Raw genomic sequence first — 19401 nt, 5'->3', positions numbered from 1 at the left:
GGAGTTGTTCATCATCCCAGAGAGGAAGTAGGAACACCACTACTTTTACTAAACAATTGACCCTCCAACAGTCCCTATCGAGGAGGATGAAGTACGACAGCAGTCATCCTGATGCAAAACATATAACTGAGGCCTTGACTGCTATGTTGGTGTTAGACGTGCATCCGGTATCTGCCATTAGTGCAGTGGGATTTAGAAAATTGATGGAAGTAGTGTGTCCCTGGTTCCAAATCCCGTCTAGATTCCACCTGCATCCTCAAAGCAGCAGCGACAAGCATGCGTCTGTCGGTTAAAGGGTGGTGTAACCCTCAAAGTGCGCTCCACAAACAATAAAAAAATTCTTCTTTTTTTTCTGTCTTTGTGAATTTTGTGGGCTGTAGCCGCACCTGCATCCTCAAAGCAGCAGCGACAAGCGTGCGCCTGTCTGTTAAAGGGTGGTGTAACCCTCAAAGTGCGCTCCACAAACAATAAAAAAATTCCTTTTTTTTCTGTCTTTGTGAAATGTGTGGGCTGTAGCCACACCTGCATCCTCAAAGCAGCAGTGACAAGCGTGCGTCTGTCTGTTAAAGGGTGGTGTAACCCTCAAAGTGCGCTCCACAAACAATAAAAAAATTATTCTTTTTTTTCTGTCTTTGTGAATTGTGTGGGCTGTAGCCGCACCTGCATCCTCAAAGCAGCAGCGACAAGCGTGCGTCTGTCTGTTAAAGGGCGGTGTAACCCTCAAAGTGCTCCAAAAAATAAAAAACTATTTTTTTTATGTGTTTGTGACTTGTGTGCGATGTAGCCGCACGTGCATCAACACAGTAGCAGCGCCAAGCTTGCGCCTGTGTCATAAGTCAAGGGCCGGTTTGGACATCTGGTCCAGACTGAAGGACGTGCCAACAATTTCTGACAAGTCTACTGTCACTGCATATGATACTGTCCTCAAAGCAGCAGCGACAAGCGTGCGTCTGTCTGTTAAAGGGTGGTGTAACCCTCAAAGTGCGCTCCACAAGCAATAAAAAAATTCTTCTTTTTTTCTGTCTTTGTGAAATGTGTGGGCTGTAGCCGCACCTGCATCCTTAAAGCAGCAGCGACAAGTGTGCGTCTGTCTGTTAAAGGGTGGTGTAACCCTCAAAGTGCGCTCCACAAACAATAAAACAATTCTTTTTTTTCTGTCTTTGTGAAATGTGTGGGCTGTAGCCGCACCTGCATCCTCAAAGCAGCAGCGACAAGCGTGCGTCTGTCTGTTAAAGGGTGTTATAACCCTCAAAGTGCGCTCCACAAACAATAAAAAAATTATTCTTTTTTTTTCTGTCTTTGTGAATTGTGTGGGCTGTAGCCGCACCTGCATCCTCAAAGCAGCAGCGAGAAGTGTGCGTCTGTCTGTCAAAGGGTGGAATAACCCCCAAAGTGCGCTCCACAAAAAATAAAATAATCTTCTTTTTTTCTGTGTTTGTGTGTGAAATGTATGCGCAGTAGCCGCACCTGCATCCCCAAAGCAGCAGCGACAAGCGTGCGTCTGTCTGTTAAAGGGTGGTGTAACCCTCAAAGTGCGCTCCACAAAAAATAAAAAAATATTTTTTTTCCTGTCTTTGTGAATTGTGTGGGCTGTAGCCGCACCTGCATCCTCAAATCAGCAGCGACAAGCGTGCGTCTGTCTGTTAAAGGATTACATCGGTGACAGCATCCAAGTAGGCATGTCAGACAGTCTGTACATGTACTGGCAGGAAAAAGAGGCAATTTGGAGGCCCCTGTACAAACTGGCTCTATTTTACCTGAGTTGCCCCCCCTCCAGTGTGCACTCCGAAAGTGTTTCGTGCAGCCGGGAACCTTGTCAGCAAAAGGCGTAGGAGGTTGCTTCCACAAAATGTGGAGAAGATGATGTTCATAAAAATTAATTATCAACTCTTCCAGGGAGACCAGCCTCCAGAACGTACAGAGGGACCTGTGGTGGTGGATTCCAGTGGGGACGTATTAATACTCTGTGAGGATGAGGATGTACACAACACTGAAGAGGGTGAGGAATCGGTGAGGACGACATCTTGCCTCTGTAGAGCCAGTTTGTGCAGGGCCAGATTAATTGCCAGCTTGTTTTGTGGGGGCCCAAACGAACCAATCATTTCAGCCACAGTCGTGTGGCAGACCCTGGCGCTGAAATGATTGGTTTGTTAAAGTGTGCATGTCCTGTTTATACAACATAAGGGTGGGTGGGAGGGCCCAAGGACAATTCCATCTTGCACCTCTTTTTTTTCTTTGCATTATGTACTGTCTGGGGCCTAGTTTTTCAAACTGCCATCCTGTCTGCCACTGCAGTGTCACTCCTAGATGGGCCACGTGTTTGTGCCGCCCACTCGTGTCGCTTAGCATAGTCATCCATCTACCTCGGTGCAACCTTTTTGGACATAAAAACACTATTGTGAGGTGTGAGGTGTTCAGAATAGACTGGAAATGAGTGGAAATTAAGGTTTTTGAGGTTAATAATAGCATAGGAGCAGAAAAATCAACACATTCTGTGATTTTAGCTGTTTTTATGCTTTTTTTTAAAAAAATACAGATCCAAAACACAAAACCCACAACCCAAAACACCGAAGGGTGGTTTTGGCAAAACCAATCCAGATCCAAAACACGAAGAAAGATCCAGATCCAAAACCAAAACACGAAAAGTGGCCGGTGCACACCCCTAATCTTAAGTATTGTACAAGTTGGTTAACTAACTAGTAAGGAACACTCAACAGAATTTAGACTTAGGTTATTTAAATATCATTAAGGTTATTGTTTCTACATATCTACAATCCTTGGGAAGTGAAGCTACACAAGCTTCAGCAAGTTAAAGAAGCCATATTTGCACCATTCAAGAACTAATGTCATTCTAGATTTACTTCAGAAATAGTAAACAAATAAATGATTATTATTACCTGCATCAGCATGTTAGATTACTATCATCATTAGCTAGATGCAAAAGCTGCCATTATACAGAATTATCTGTTTCTGGTCCACTGAACCTAAGTATCACCCAAGGTGCACCAATATTAAAATTACTGCCTAGGCCAGAGGATCCCAAACTGGGTCCTCAAGACACCCTAACGGTCCAGGTTTTAAGGATAACCATGCTTGGGCACAGGTGACCTAATTAGTACCTCAGTCTTTTGATTTAACCAACTGTTCTCAACCATGGATATCCTTAAAACTTGGACTGTTAGGGTGCCTTGAGGACCGAGTTTGGGGACCCCTGGGCTTGGCATTAACATATAGTTTAGGGGTATAAAGTGTAAAAGTGGCTGAATCTACATATGATATAATTTCTGGTAATGTGTAGAATAATATTGTGGCGGCGAATTTCTGATCAGTAATAGTAATTACCTTGGCTAGTTAAAAATCTAAATTTTACTTAAAAAGACCTGGCACTAGTCTACAGGGTATGTGAATATAAATATATTTATTTTTCAGTAAGAAATGTGTTACGTTCTCCATATTATCATTTAGATAGTAGTCTGAGGAATATTGATTTAATTTGCCAATTGCTAAATGTTCCTGTTTTTAATTTTTTGCCCTAATAAAGTTATTTCAAGGTTTCTGTCAATTATGATGTGCTATTCAAAGGTGTGTAAAAAAAAAAAAAAAGTTTTGGGAGAGACAAAAGATAAAAAAAAAACATGTTTACTGCCCAAAGTCTAGGGGTAAAAACGGGGTTTTGCTGAGCCAGCCCCAGGTAGACTCTATTCTGTACATTCTCACCTTTTGAGAGACAACTTGGCTGGAGGCACCGTTCAACTACAATTACTTTTGAGTGAAACACTTTACTAATCATCCAAAAGATATCTATATTGGAGGTTATACAGTCTCTGACATGGTTATAGGGTCCAGGGTCAAATATCTGCATTTTACTCGTAATTTTACCCTCATATGGTGCTGTCACCGCAAATTGGGACAGTATACCAGAGAACACATCCATAATGGTACACCAGGAAGCACATGAGTATGGTACAACAGAGTGAACATGGGTAAGATACATCAGAAAGCACATGGGTGCGGTACAACAGAGAACACATATGTATGGTACACCAGAGAGCACATGGGTATGGTACACCAGAAAGCACCTATGTTATAGGGTCCAGGGTCAAATGTCTGCATTTTAGTTGTACTTTTACCCTCATATGTTGGTGTCACTACAAATGGGGACAGTATACCAGAGAATACATGTGCACATGGGTATGGTACACTAGAGAGCATGTCGATATGGTATATCAGAGAGCACATGGGTATGATAATAACAGAGAGCACATGCGTATGGTACACCAGAGAGCACATGGGTATAGTACAGTACACCAGAGAGCATATCCGTATGGTACAGTACACCAAAGAGCATATCTGTATGGTACAGTACATCAGAGAACACATGGGTATGGTACAGTACACCAGAGAGCACATCTGTATGGTACAGTACACCAGAGAGCACATGGGTATGGTACACCAGAAGACACATGTGTACGGTACATGAGAGAGCACATGGGTATAGTACAGAACACCAGAGAGCACATACGTATGGTACACCAGAGAATACGAGTGTGGTACAGTAAACCAGGGAGCACATGGGTAGGGTAAAAATAGTAATAGAGTAACGTGGAATGAACTTGAAGAACTTGGAATATGACTCCGGACTGGAGTAACGTGGACTGAACTTGAAGAACTTGGAATATGACTCCGGACTGGAGTAACATGGAATGAACTTGAAGAACTTGGAATATAACTCCGGGCTGGAGTAACGTGGAATGAACTTGAAGAACTTGGAATATAACTCCGGGCTGGAGTAACGTGGAATGAACTTGAAGAACTTGGAATATGACTCCGGGCTGGAGTAACGTTGAATGAACTTGAAGAACTTGGAATATAACTCCGGGCTGGAGTAACGCTGGTAACACACAGGGAACTCAGGAACATAGAGAAGATCTGAGAATCAGCCTTGCTATGCTAGGAAGCATAGCTATCACAACGGGAGCTCAGGAACAAAGGTCATGCAGCAGCAATGGACATTGTTGCACTGGCAACCAGCATGTGTTACAGGAAGGTCTTTTATAATACAAGGCTGAAGCGGATTGGCTGAAGCAACTTGAGACGGCTGCTGACTGGAAAACTTGTATATTGGCGCGCCGTGCGCACATGGATCTGCAGCAGAGGGACACAGGCAACAGTGGGGATGCTGCAGACGATCCACAAGCGGAGGCCCCATATCAGAGATTACTGGCACAGCAGGCCGACGACTCAGCAGGCAGCGATGGCACAGACATATGAGACAATGCAGGGGTCTAAGACAGAGGTCTCTAGCACGGTTTGTGACACATCAGAGAGCACATGGGTACAGTACACAAGAGAGCACATGGGTATGGTTCAGTATGCCAGAGAGCACATGAGTGTGGTAAAAACAGATAGCACAGGCATACAGTACAGTACACCAGAGAGAACTTGGGTATGGCATACCTCCCAACTGTCCCGCATTCAGAAGACAGTCCCATTTTGTTGGGACTGTCCCGCTGTCCCACCCATGGGCCGCAGTGTCCCGCGGTGGGGGGAAGTTGGGGGAAGCATACACTACTGCCCTGCATAGCACCCAACTTCATGTCTTCAAATGTTGGTAGGTATGGTATGGTACACCAGAGAGCACAAAGTTTTAAAGGGGAAATACAATGAGACAGGGATGGAGATACAGGACAAATGCTGAGGCACTGAGTTCATGGAGTAAGTTCATAAATAACACAACTGCCTGCTTAAGTTCATGGCTTGACCACTCTAGACATCTAGGGATCCATTAAATCCCAAGGGTACCGGATCTCAGGTAAGTAGCATTTAGTATTATAGTGTAAAAGTGAACCCAGGGCCTTATTCAGCAGTGCACACCAGAGCACTGCTGAAAGCAGATTCCAGATGGTCAGGAATCTGTTCAGGCTCCGGACCTGTACTGTGCATGTGCAGTACGGGTCCTGCATGTTCGCACGCAGTCTGTCAGCAGACTGTCAGTGATTGACAGTCGATTACAATTTGTGGGTGGAAGTGGGTGGTGACAGCTTCCATTTTCTGTAACGGAGGCGTGTTGCCGCCATTGGGGGGAGGGAAGAGGCCAGGATCTCCGTTCATGGAAGCCTGAAGTTGATTGGCAGAAGTCTTTTCTATATGTGAGCAGGGCTGCCAAGTCATACAATGGGCCCAGGTGATGCAGGAGGCTTGGCCAAATCCAGGATGCATGGCTATGCCCACTCTATGCAGCATCATGAGGAGAGCATTTCCCCACCTCCTTCAAAGCTGACCTGGCTCCCTGTCAGGTCACTCAGACAAGCCTGGGTAATTAGTATCCACTCCCCTCTGCTCTCGAATCTCCTGTATGAGTGTGCCAGGAAACTGCTAATTATGATCAATGGTGTGAGACATGTCCCATGAGGACTTCCACCAAGTCCTACATGTCAAAACAGGGGGGAAATTTGGGCACAAAAAGCATACATCCCTAGAGAAACAATCCTAGAATTAGGACACGTGGGCATGACCAAGACATAGCTGGTGTGTTTACCATGCTTCCCCAATAGGTATGATCACACCCTAAGGAGCTTTCTTTGCAGTTATGGAATGCTAGGCCACCTTGTTGCACACATTGGAGGCACCAGCCACCAGTGTCTGCAGTTGGGAAATACCTACCAAATTCCACCTCCTCCAACGTGGGACATTGGAACAGTTCCATCAAGTTGTGGAAGTTGGAAGGTATGTTTAAAGTGGAAAATCTTTTATGCAAAGCAGAACTTTAAAGATAGTAAAAACATTTTTAATAAATATTTATTTTATAAAATATGTTGTCTAAAACTGTTCTTAAAAGATAAAAAAAAACATTTTTCCATATCATACAAAGGTTATCTTTTATTTTAAGGCACCGCAACATGTCTGTAGAGGCGTACAAGGAGGTAAACATAAAAACATTACAAATTACATTGACAGACCATAAGTACAAAATATTACTTTAGGGCATATTTATCAATATTATTTTTACTAATATAATGTGAAAACAGGAGTTTTCACACCCTTTTTATATTATCTTAGTATCGCTAAAATGTATTAAATGGCTTTTGGTGCAGTCTTTGTAAAAAAACTACTCCAGGCCCTTACATTTGTATTCTGTTAGTAAGCAGATTGCATTCTCCATATCCATACTTGTAATGGGAAATGCGATCTGTCTCATATTTACTAATAGAAATTGTGAAAAAATACTGGGAGGGAGCTCTGCGAAAATAATGGTTTCTGGAGATAGTGTTATGCAGTGTTCCTTCCAGTTTGCCCTAATACAACTACCCTGCCTGCTGCCAAGTAAAGCAAAGCCCGGATAATTCACACATGTACAGCCGCCCTAAACGGGCATACTCCTCAGGGTATGGAGAGTGATACCATGTTTCCAGCTCATATCATCCAAACACTATTGACTAAATCATGTTGCTTCCTTCAGTGATCTGGCCTTGCAATCGCAGCTTCTCCAAGTCCACTGTGGCTCTGGCCTGGGCCTTTCCGAAAAGCTCCATCAGTATACGTGTGACACCTGTGATCGTGGAGCTCCTACGTGACTTCGGTCAGCTCTTCATTGGGCTCCTGCTCCAGCTCGTCTCTGCTGCGATCAGCTGGCCAGAGTCGTCATGTAGGAGATCACCGGGCACCGCACAGGCAAGTTTTAGCTATGAGGGGGGGAGCGCGAGGCAGTTGTGGGGGGGGGGTAGTAGGCAGCACATGCGCAGTCACAGGGGTGATAAAGGCACTGGTGACATGGATGGTGCTTGGGGTAGAATAAAAAATGCATACCCCTACAAGGGATAGAGGAGAGGAGGAAAGGTTGAGAGGAAGACCGATAAGCAAAGTGTGTCTTTATGGCATTGGCGTAACTAGGTTTGGTGCCCAGGGCAAGCTGGAATTAACGGCACAGTTCCCCCTCTCATTTATGTTGCCTGGGATCACTTATAGCCTAATGTACACCTATCAGGGCCGCAGGCATAAGGCCTGATTACCCCAACAGGCCTAGTGCCTGTGGAGGGGTTAATGATGGGCCTACCTGTCCAATGGGAGAGGCTGCAGTAGGGAGCTTGGTTAGCTCTTTTACTTCCCACCACTGCAGTACTCTCCAGCCTGCAGCCGCGTTCCTCTGCCACTGGCCTGTCCTGGCCAGCAACGCCACCGCCAGAACTCTTCTCTCTTGAGCCTGGCATCTTCTACGCCACCGGAGCTCTTCACACGATGTCTTCCTCCTTTGCCCACCGCCACCAAGTGACATCTGACTGCAGACGCCGGGGTCAGAGCCAGCCATGACACAATTGGATTAGCCCCGGGCACTTTCTATTGGTTGCCAGTCCATGGCCTCCGGTCTAAGAGCTGCACCCAGCTCACGGCCAGCACCAAATGTCACCCACTGCTGGGAACAGTCCAGTGAGATGTGTCCTGAAGGGGACACATTTCACCAGGCTGCAGGAATATTACAGCTTGCAGGCCGGCAGCTAATAAAATGCAGCAACGAGCCAGTCGCAGGACAGGCCAGCAGAAGAATGCGGCTGAGTACCGGACAGGTAGGCTACCATTAATCCCTCTTTAGACCACCAGGCTGTCGGGCACTAGGCCCGTGGGGTAATTAGGTCTGTGGCACTATTGGGGGGTGCCATTTATTCCCTTGCCCTGGGTGCCAAACCGCTAGTTACACCCCTGGCGCTCCGCCCCATGATGACAAAAAATTAATCGGGAGGGCTGATCGGCGCCTGTGATTGTGACCGCACAAGTACAGGGGGCAGGTCCTTCTGCCCTGAGTGACAGGCGGTTCCAGGTCAGAGCGCCCCGTGCCTGGCTCACCCGCCCCTAGAAACGGCTCTGCATTTAATAAAGCACTCAAGCCAATCAGCTCCCAACTGTCATTTTTCAAACAACTGATTGGCTAGAGCACCATTATCATCCGCAATGAGTTTTAAAACTTGTTTCGTATAATAAAAATCATTGATAAATTGGCCCTATATGTCCCTAAATAACGACGTTGATCATATAAAAATGTAATAAAATGTTCTGCATTAATGAATGAACACGTCAAGTTACGCTTACAATGCAAAAGTCAATTAGACATTCTCAAGAGCGTAACTACCAAAGGTGCAAGCAGGGCCGGATTAAGGTCTGTGTGGGCCTCGAGTCTGGGCAACAAACATGTATGGGCCGCCATTAAATATGGACAAAAGGGGGCATGCGTAATGGGGACCGTATCGCTCGTAAGCGGTACATTGACAAACAGCGATAAGCTAAGCTTATCGCTTATAACCCCTTTAGCACTGTCTCCCCAGAGAAATCAAACTTCAAGCACAAACAAGAAAAAAACTACACATATAGGCACCCACATGAAATATTACTCGCCAGTTGCACAATCTTATCCACATTACACAGCACATAGGACTCTATTTACTACAACCCTCATTTAAAATGTGGTTGCAGTGTGTTCGCAAGCGCTGAGCGCTTGCACCCGGGTCGATGGTGGCCCACAGCGCATGTGCACGACGGAGCCGGCTCCATCGTGCGCATGCGCGAAACCCGGCTAGCACCGGGCACTCCGTCGCTCCGGGTCTCGCACCAAAGGGGGCGAGCTGTTGATGTTGAGTGACAGCTCGCCCCCTTTGGTGGGCGGGCCAGGGGGTGGCTACCCAAACGGAGGCGTTCCCATGAGAACGCCTGCCGTTTGGGGGCGGCCCCACTGACATCACAAGTGACGTCAGTGGAGAGCTTCCGGCTCTGTTAGAGCCGAAAGCTCTCTGGGGCTTGCGATGAACGAGACCCTACCACAAGGGTCTCGTCGCAAGCCCGATGGTCGCGATGGCCTTGACCATAATCATGGCCGCTCGCTATAGCTGTGGGTGGTTATCCACAGCTATGCGAGCGGCCAAGAGGCCGCTCCAAAAAGAAAAAAAGCCCGGCCCTGATTCAGAGAAAGCACTCTGTCAGAGCGAGCCGCTCTGAATCAGGCCCTGAATTCGTAAATTCAGGCAATATCAAAGGGATTTATTAAAAAACCCTTTCAGGGACAGAGCTTGCAATAAAGCTGTCCCTGCGAATCCCCTCCGCAGCCTTATCACTGTATTTGTCATACAGTGACAAGGTGACCGCGCATGCGCCGACGGCCGCTACCCCCCTCCCCCTCAGCTAACCGGGTCACAGTGCAGGATGGGAAACCAGCTGACCGGAGCCACGGAGGACATCACCGATGCACTGATCTGCATGCAGTTAAGTTTTTTTTTTTCCTTTTTTGCAGTGATCAGCTTGTGGGGAGGGAGCCGGGCGCCCGACAAATACAGCCTCCCTGCGGCACCGGGGTTCGGTGGTTCCGTCTACCGTTCCGGCCCACTTTAACCCTGGTGGGCAGGGACAGACTGGGGCTGTATATCAGCCCTGGCAGTCCACCCTGCACTTCCATGTAGAGGGGGGCATGGTAAATGCAAGAGGGCGTGCCGCGAGTCACGGGGTCTGGCCTCACGGCACGCCCGTCTCTTGTCGGCCCAGCACAGCCGCCGCCGGCCCATACACGCCTCCACCCCTTCCGGCTCCGTGAAATCTTAATGATTTCGGAGCCGTTGGGTGGAGGGTGGGGGTCTTTTCCTTCACCCCTTCTTGAGCCGGTCCTTAGGCCATCGGCCCTTCTGGCATATGCCAGAAGTGCCCGATGGCCAGTCCGGCCCTGCCGGTGGGTGTGGGGGCCCTTAATGTGTGGGGCCCAGGGACGACCGCCCCTGGTGCCCCCTGTTAATCCGGCCCTAGGTGCAAGGGGTGCTGCTGCTATGGGGCCCAGATGTATTATATACATTTTTACACCATTGGGTGGTACGTAGTGGCCCTTACAAACATTTTCTATGGGGACTTTAAATACCTGGTTACGCCCCTGGACAACCTTAATAACACAGTAGCAGCTAATAATTATTTCCAGTGAGACAAGCTGTGTATGCTACTCTAGGTGCTGCCTATGTACTACCACGCCAAATATGCATGGATGTACTTCATTGGCTTTTCTCCTCCAAAAGTAAATGACCTGCTCCCACGTACGCAATGTGCACACAGGCACATATCACGTTGCCAGAGAGACAGTGCGAACAGCAGCGTTCAATAAGAATAAAATAAAGATCACGATCAACACCAACAAAAAAGCGACAATATTAGTCATCGGCACATGCGCGGAAGCGCTCTCTATGCAGTGTGTGCCACAGCCGCTCGGATGGGCGTGGCTATGATTTGTGGGCGGTACTGAAATGAGAGGAGCAACCCCCATGCTGGTGTGGGCGTCTCAGTAGAGGATACAGGGACGTGAAATGAAGGGCGGCGCGCTCCGTCATGGGGCATGCTAATAGGATACCGAGGATTTTTTTTCAGACGTGATTTGGGCAGGCGTAGTTTAGGTGAACGGTTATTGGTTACGCAGATGGAGGCGTATCTAGCTGTAACATAGGGGCGTGTAGACAGTGTATAGCAGTGGGAGGTGTATCAGGGTGGGGGCGTGGCGTAATGTCAGCGGCTGTGGAGGCGGCTCAGTCTCCGAGTCCGGAGGTTTATGCTGCATAGAGCCGGGTACCGAGGCTGAGAGCGGAGCCTGGCCGCGTTCAGGTGAGAGGATTCACTTTCCGTAAAAGCCCTGCTCTGTGTAGATGCGAAAGTCAGTTAGACCTCAGTTCTGTCAAATGCTTGTGTTATGTCACAGCATCTGTACTTCTTATTACTGAGCCGTTTTACTTATTTAACCTCTATGTGATATGATATCACATAGTATCTAGCTACTTATCTAACCTCTGTGTGATAAGTATCTACTCATCTAACCTCTGTGTGATTACTTCTCTAACCTCTGTGTGATAACTCTACTTATCTAACCTCTGCATGATAGCTCTTTACATATCTAACCTCTGTGTGATCGCTCTCTAATCTCTGCGTGATTGCTCTCTACTTATCTAACCTGTGTGATATATCTACTTATCTAACCTCTGTGTGATAGCTCTCTACTAATCTAACCTCTGTGTGATAGCTCTCTACTAATCTAACCTCTGTGTGATAGCTCTCTACTAATCTAACCTCTGTGTGATAGCTCTCTACTTATCTAACCTCTGTGTGATAGCTCTCTACTTATCTAACCTGTGTGATAGCTCTCTACTTATCTAACCTCTGTGTGATAGCTCTCTACTTATCTAACCTCTGTGTGATAGCTCTCTACTTATCTAACCTCTGTGTGATAGCTCTACTTATCTAACCTGTGTGATAGCTCTCTACTTATCTAACCTCTGTGTGATAGCGCTCTACTTATCTAACCTCTGTGTGATAGCGCTCTACTTATCTAACCTCTGTGTGATTGCTCTCTACTTATCTAACCTGTGTAATAGCGCTCTACTTATCTAACCTCTGTGTGATAGCGCTATATTTATCTAACCTCTGTGTGATTGCTCTCTACTTATCTAACCTGTGTGATAGCGCTCTACTTATCTAACCTCTGTGTGATAGCGCTCTACTTATCTAACCTCTGTGTGATTGCTCTCTACTTATCTAACCTGTGTAATAGCGCTCTACTTATCTAACCTCTGTGTGATAGCGCTATATTTATCTAACCTCTGTGTGATTGCTCTCTACTTATCTAACCTGTGTGATATATCTACTTATCTAGTGTGTGATAGGTATCTACTTATCTAACCTCTATGTGATATATAACTTCTCTTTATTTAACCTCTGTGTGATAGCTCTCTACCTATCTAACCTCTATGTGATTGCTCTCTACTTATCTAACCTGTGTGATATATCTACTTATCTAGTGTGTGATAGGTATCTACTTATCTAACCTCTATGTGATATATAACTTCTCTTTATTTAACCTCTGTGTGATAGCTCTCTACCTATCTAACCTCTATGTGATAGCAATCTTTTTTTAATCTAATCTCTGTGATATTTAACATTGGTGTTAAAACTCTCTACTTATTTAACCTCTTGTGTAATTGCTCTCTATTTATCTAACCTCTGTGTGATAGTTCTCTACTAATCTAACCTCTTTGTGGTAGTTCTCTACTAACCTCTCTATTTATCCAACCTCTGCATGATAGCTCTCTACTTGTCTAACCTCTGTCGGATAGCTCTCTACTTATCTAGCCTCTGCATAATAGCTTTCTACTTATCTAACCTCTGTATGATAGCTCTCTACTTAACAAACCTCTGTATGATAATTTTCTGCTGTCTAACCTCTGTGTGATTGCTCTCCACTGTGTGATAGTTCTCTACTTATCTAACCTCTGTTTGATATACCTCCAGTTATCTAATCCAATTAATAGCTATCTAATCTCTGTATGATATTTTATATCACCCCTTTTTGTGTAGTGTGTATCTTGGTATGTCCCCCCCCCCCCCTCCATGTGATGTCTCTAGTTAGCTCCATCATCTCCTTTGGACTTTCTGGGGCTGATGCTAAAATGGATGTACATCTCAAAATCTGCATTTTGGCACTGCATGTGCACACACCAATTCCCATATACAGGTTTGATCTCATCTGACTCCTTATGACTAGGGAGGCAGGATGTGTAAGGGAAGGAACAGTCAAACTCCATCTAGGTACATTAAGGGACCCCCACAGAGATGCAGGGGTTTTGTATATTTTGTTGAATATTGTAATGTTTAGCATGTAGACATTGAGAATATCGACACTGATGAAGTGTTGACTATCAGCAATGCGTCTGTCCCGATGGTAAGTAATCTAACCATAAACAGGCAGCTAATGTTTCAGCGGTTGTGGCTGTAAGTATGTCCCTGACTCTAAACCTAATGTCGTATATAGCAAAATGTCAGCGTTTCATTTGTTGATATTTACAATGTTAACATTTTGCCGATGACATTTCAACAATTGGCTGTAGTAGAAAATTAGTCCTTAAATGTCCTCAAATATCTGTAGGTAGGGTGTTCATACAAATCCCAGAACAAACTGATGTAACTTTTGTCTTTGGTTCACGAGGTCTGTTGGATGGGTGTTCTTAAGTCTCAGCCCTCTTCACCTTTCCTCTCCACCTCAAATGTAATATTATGCACAGTGGGCCTGATTCACAGCCGCTCGTTTGTTCCGAGCGATGTTTGCACAACTGCGCATGCGTACGGATAGTAAAACGCATGCGCGAACCAGTCGGTGCGGCCAAAAATCATTTGTTCGCTAAATAGCGAATGCCTGCTATTTTGAGTGACACAAGGAGGCGTATGTGGGTGGTAACGGGGGAAGGTGCTTGAAAACGGGGAGTGGAGATCCGAACGCAGGCGTGCTTAAAGGTCAAAACGGGCGTTTTATGGGTGTGCTTAATTAATACAGCAGCGTCATTGACCACGTCACTGGGTTATTTTATAGTCAGAACTGCTCGCAAGATTGCGGTAGGAAAAACCAACCACAAGAATAGCGAGCAGTTCATACGCTGGTCGATGTACTCGATTAATCTAATAAATAGCGGACATGATGTAGGATGCGAGCGGCCAGGGGGCGTAGTTTTCCAAAAAACGACCGCAAGTTTTGTTCGCTCGTTCAGACCTAGAGACGTGAACAGACCGCAAAGAGTGAACGGTTCATTTGAATAGCCACCTCTTTTTTCAGAACGAGCGAGCGCAAATAGCGTCCGGCTCTGAATGACGTCCAGTGTCAGGAACTTATAAGGACACTATTGATGCAGTTTAGGTAAGTGAAAATGTACCCGGATAGTGTGATATTCCTTCTGGTCCTCTCAATCCCGGTGCTTCAAGACCCTTAAAAAGTCCACTTTTCGGATGGAACGCGTTGGAACACGCCCCTTACCTACTTGCATCATGGAACATTTATGTGCTGGACTTTATTAACAGTAAGGCCGGGTACACACATAAAGATTTTCGGTCCAACCAACTAGTTGATTGGTTGGAAAGAAAATCTGCTAAGGTATAAAAGCAAATGACAATCAGCAATTTGCTCCCAAACGCCGAAAAATGGACAAAAACTGTTGTTTGAACAAATTGTTTCGATCAAATATTTAACAAACTTGACTGACGACTATTTTCATCTGTTTCTGGCATTTAGGAGCAAATTGCTGATCATCATTTACTCCTATACGTTACCAGATTTTCATTCCAACCAGCCAACTAGTTGGATGGTTGGACAGAAAATCTTTAGGCGTGTACCCAGCTTAAGAGGTAGCTCTATATACTCTGAATAGAGGCTTTTTATGGACCACTTTTTTAACCAGTAATTTGGGACTCAGTGAGCTATTGACTAATCTATTGTACCAATAAATGTGTTGTACTAAACACTGGAGAACATTTGGGTTTATGTGGTAGTATACCACTATACATTGTGATATAGTCTGTAAACCCCACACCACCCCCACTTGAAGCATATTACATTTGAGGTGAAGAAGGCTGAGACTTAATAAGAACACCCATCCAAAGACAAAAGTTAGATCACTTTGTTCTGGGATTTATATGAATACCCTAGCTACAGATATTTGAGGACATTTAAGGATTACTTTTCTATTACAGCCAATTTCTGGACTTTATGCGGATAATTTGTGGATGTATATAGGACTGTTAACACCTTTACATACTGATAAAATTATCAAAGATACCGCACATAGTTAAATCAACCAGATAACTTTAAGTGCCTCAGAGCGCACCACAGTATATTTATTCATTTAATTTTGCGTAAACAGAGGCAAGCAGGGGCGTATCTATAACGGGTGCAGGGTGTGCGGGGCACACGGGCCCCTGGCTCCAGGGGGGCCCCTGCACCCATACTATTACTTACCTCTCCGGAGTCCCACGTCGGAGCAGGGGTCCGGCTCTGTAAAAACGACTGGAAAATGGCCGCTGCTGCCATTTTCCCGTAGTTTGCGCATGCACAGTACAAGGAATATGGCTGCCGTGGCCATTTTCCCGGTGATCTGCGCATACTCTATAGACTCTGGGCACACTCTAGTGCTCAGAGTTTATAACTCCGGTGCTGGCCGCGTGCAGCTCAGTGCGCTGCCGCCAGACAGAGAGGAGGGGGCCCGTGTCGGAGACAGCACACGGGCCCCCTCCTCTCTAGAAACGCCCCTGGAGGCAGGTATACCTCTGTATGTGGAGCTGCTAAGGACCCTGACAGGCGCTGTACCCCCCCTTTTCTATAAGACATTTCAACAGTGTCGACTTCATAACTATCGTCATTGTGATTGTCAACTTGTTGACCGCATCCCAAACCACAGAAATACTCCTTTTAGTAGCCGTATCATTAAAGGTGACTGAAGGGTGATACAAATGCACACTCATGATATGGATCAGGGCCGGATTAAGGGCAGGGCGACAGGGGCGGTCGTCCTGGGGCCCCCACACATAGGGGGCCCCCACACACAGCCCCCTTTTTAAAGTTTAGTTTAAAAAAAATGGTTTATTAACAGTGCCGCTGCCCGCCATTAGGACCCACCCCTCCGCTCCGCCCCCTTTTCAAACTGACCGGACTACCTATCGGCTCCTTTCTTCTCCACCCACACACAAGGCGGTCGGGGCCCGGGACCTGCTTCCTCTGCTCAGGTCAGTGGGCACCATGGAGGGAGCACAAGCAGCACACTGCAGCCGGAAGGTAGGGGGGTGCCTCGTTACTGGTAGTTTATTAGGGTGGGGTGTGTTTTAGTGTAGGAGGGGGGTGTCTGTGTGTTTTTAGTGTGGGAGGGGGGTGTCTGTGTGTTTTTAATGTAGGAGGGGGGTGTCACTGTGTTTTTAGTGCAGTGTATGACGGTGGGTGCTGATAGTTAATGATGAGGGTTGTGTCTGGACTGTGTGTTGGTGATGAATGTAAGAGGGTGATTGGGTGCCGCTGGGGTGTCCTTGGTGCATGACAGAAGAGGGAAGTAATTGGTGAATGAGGGGAGTGTCTGGGTATATACAGTATGTGTGTTAAAAAAATAATAATATATATATATATATGTGTATATATATATATATACACACACACAGCATGTATGTGTATATATATATATATATATATATATATATATATGTATGTGTGTGTTAAAAAAATATATATATATATATGCATGAGTGTGTAATAATTTTTATATATATATATAAATTGATATGTGTTGATTGGAATTTGAATTGCTGGCACCACGGTGTTTTAAACTCTCTCTAAGGGAGTGCCAACCTCATGGGACTTGTGATATATATATATATTTTTTTTTTTTTTCAACTTTTATTGATAGGGGCCCCCACATGTTTGTTGCCCAGGGGCCCCCACAGAGCTTAATCCGGCTCTGATTTGGATGGTCACTAGCTAGATGCTTCTGATTGTGGATTCACCTCTGAAGCTTTCTCCATTGATTGTGCTTGTATTATATGACAATGATCTAGAGAAGGGTTGAGTATTCCCCTATTGTTGTTTGCAAGTTTAATTGACATCAGCGCCTGATTGATTTTATGTATACTACTTGTATTATATGATTTGGTGGCTGTATTGTACAATGGCATTTTACCTACTCTCATTGGTACACGAGACAGAAGAGTTTTTTTTTTACTTTTTAATGGAATTTGATTGTGAATGTTTATTTGCTGTAATTTATTTGTTTAGTATTGAGGCAGACACAGAACATAAACAATGCACAAATGGGTTAAGTTTGAGGTGTATCTGATGTACGCCTAACGTAAACCCTGCACATATGATACTGGTGCAAAACTAGACACATCTTGAATGCCACCAACTGAGCTAATTTTACATTGGTCTTTTTTTTTTTTTTCTTTTTAATTTAAGATGGTCTGAACCCTGTTTGTGGGACACTCAGGAAGGATTTAAATTCTGAGCAAAGTGCCATTGGAGCTGTTTGGCTTAGATACTCTGACCTATATATTTGCTCCTTATTGCTTAACAAAGGAAATGAGTGACGATTGGCTACTGTATTTCACAGTAATGAGCACATTCAGACATTGTGATCATGGCCAGCAGCACTTCACTCAGAATTGTATACCCCCCCCCCCCCACCCCGTCTCTGTAATGAGCTCAGCTCGCTCTGTGGGAGTGTCTCTACAATGGACTCAGTAAGAGTGTCCCATAAGAGCTCTAAGTTTTAACGTATTTGCCTAAGAAGAATTGTACGCGTATGCAAAGTTGGATGTATAGCGAGATACGCTTATGCCCATTTTTTTAAACGTGTTTTAGTAGTGAAGTTTGCTATTAGGTTTTAATAAAGTAATTAAAAAATCCCTAAAGATAACAAACCAACACAATTCTAGCTTCATGTGTATGAATTAAAAAAAAAAAATTGGAAATGCGCTCACAAAACCATATAGTATATGCATAAAGACGGAAGAAAGCATCTGTGAATCAGCTCTTCAGGGATGGGATGCATCAAGCATCACATTTTGCGTTTATTAATGCAGTATGCATGTAAATTTAAGCAAAGGACAGCTCTCCCAAAAAGAGCTCACCTTTTCGGTGTGGGTACTTCTAGGTTCATGACCCGGGAAACCTTCTGACATGCGAGAGCTGCGGAGGACCCTGGGAGGATTCCTCTCGGGGATGTCTCCAAAGAGAGGCCCATATGCTTCCATCAGTAGATGGTGTTGCCTGTTGGGTCCAAGCTCCAGTTTCACTTTGCATATGGGGAATGCGTTTAAACCTCTGAAACTGCATTTTCGGAGGGTTGCTTGTATATTTCAGTATAGTACATCCCACCCCCGATGTGCTCAGCTAGTGCTGAAGACTATCATCATTGAGCACTGAGGTCTTGGGTTCAATTCGCACCATGGCTCTAACTGTGTGGAGTTTGTATATTTTTCCTGTACTTGCGTGGGCTTCCTCTGGGTACTCCGGTTTCCTCCCACATTCCAGATATATACTAGTAGGTTAATTGGCTCCCAATAAAAAAATCAACCATAGTGTATACTTGTGTTCAAGTGATAGGGAATATAGATTGTAAGCTCCACTTTCACAGGTACTGGTGTGAATGACCAAATATTGTTAATATTTAAAAAAAAAAAAAAGTAATTCCAGAGAAGTTGACGTTTTACTGTACTACTAAAAGCTGCCTGTAGTATTCTCATGAGAACAAGTCTGAGTATAGGAAAACCTCACCCCCCCCCCCCCCCCCAATCACCAGCTTTCTTCTAACATTCTCATTTCTACTAATCACTCGAAACTGTTACATATAAACAGTGGTATTTTAATGGTAGCTTTGGTTTAGATTGCTATCGGGTTATGAAATATATTAATTATTGGTGAACGACTTGTACACATGAATGCATTTAGACACTAATGCCATGCTCGGTTACATACAGTATAATGCTAAGTTTACACAATGGATTTTCATTGATGTCTATGGAAAAAGTTAGTTGTGTATTCACTTTGCCATTTTAACAGAGTCCTATGATATTGGTCTAACTTGTGTTTTAGGTCTG

The 19401-nt window shown here is 45.0% G+C and overlaps 1 protein-coding gene across 1 annotated transcript in view; it reads left to right on the top strand.

The window, feature by feature from the left end:
* The first annotated feature begins 11477 nt into the window (after positions 1 to 11477).
* MFAP3L (microfibril associated protein 3 like) overlaps positions 11478 to 19401 on the top strand; it is a 40092-nt gene continuing 32168 nt past the window's right edge. Inside the window, exon 1 of the mRNA XM_088448081.1 lies at positions 11478 to 11613. The gene's annotated coding sequence lies outside the window, so the exon portion shown is untranslated. The remainder of the gene's footprint in view (positions 11614 to 19401) is intronic.

Source organism: Taudactylus pleione, unplaced genomic scaffold, assembly GCF_031769625.1.
Source record: "Taudactylus pleione unplaced genomic scaffold, aTauple2 ptg000021l, whole genome shotgun sequence".
Classification (NCBI taxonomy): Eukaryota; Metazoa; Chordata; class Amphibia; order Anura; family Myobatrachidae; genus Taudactylus; species Taudactylus pleione.
Note: the sequence above shows the minus strand (reverse complement) of the source record. Positions and strands in the feature narration are given on the sequence as shown.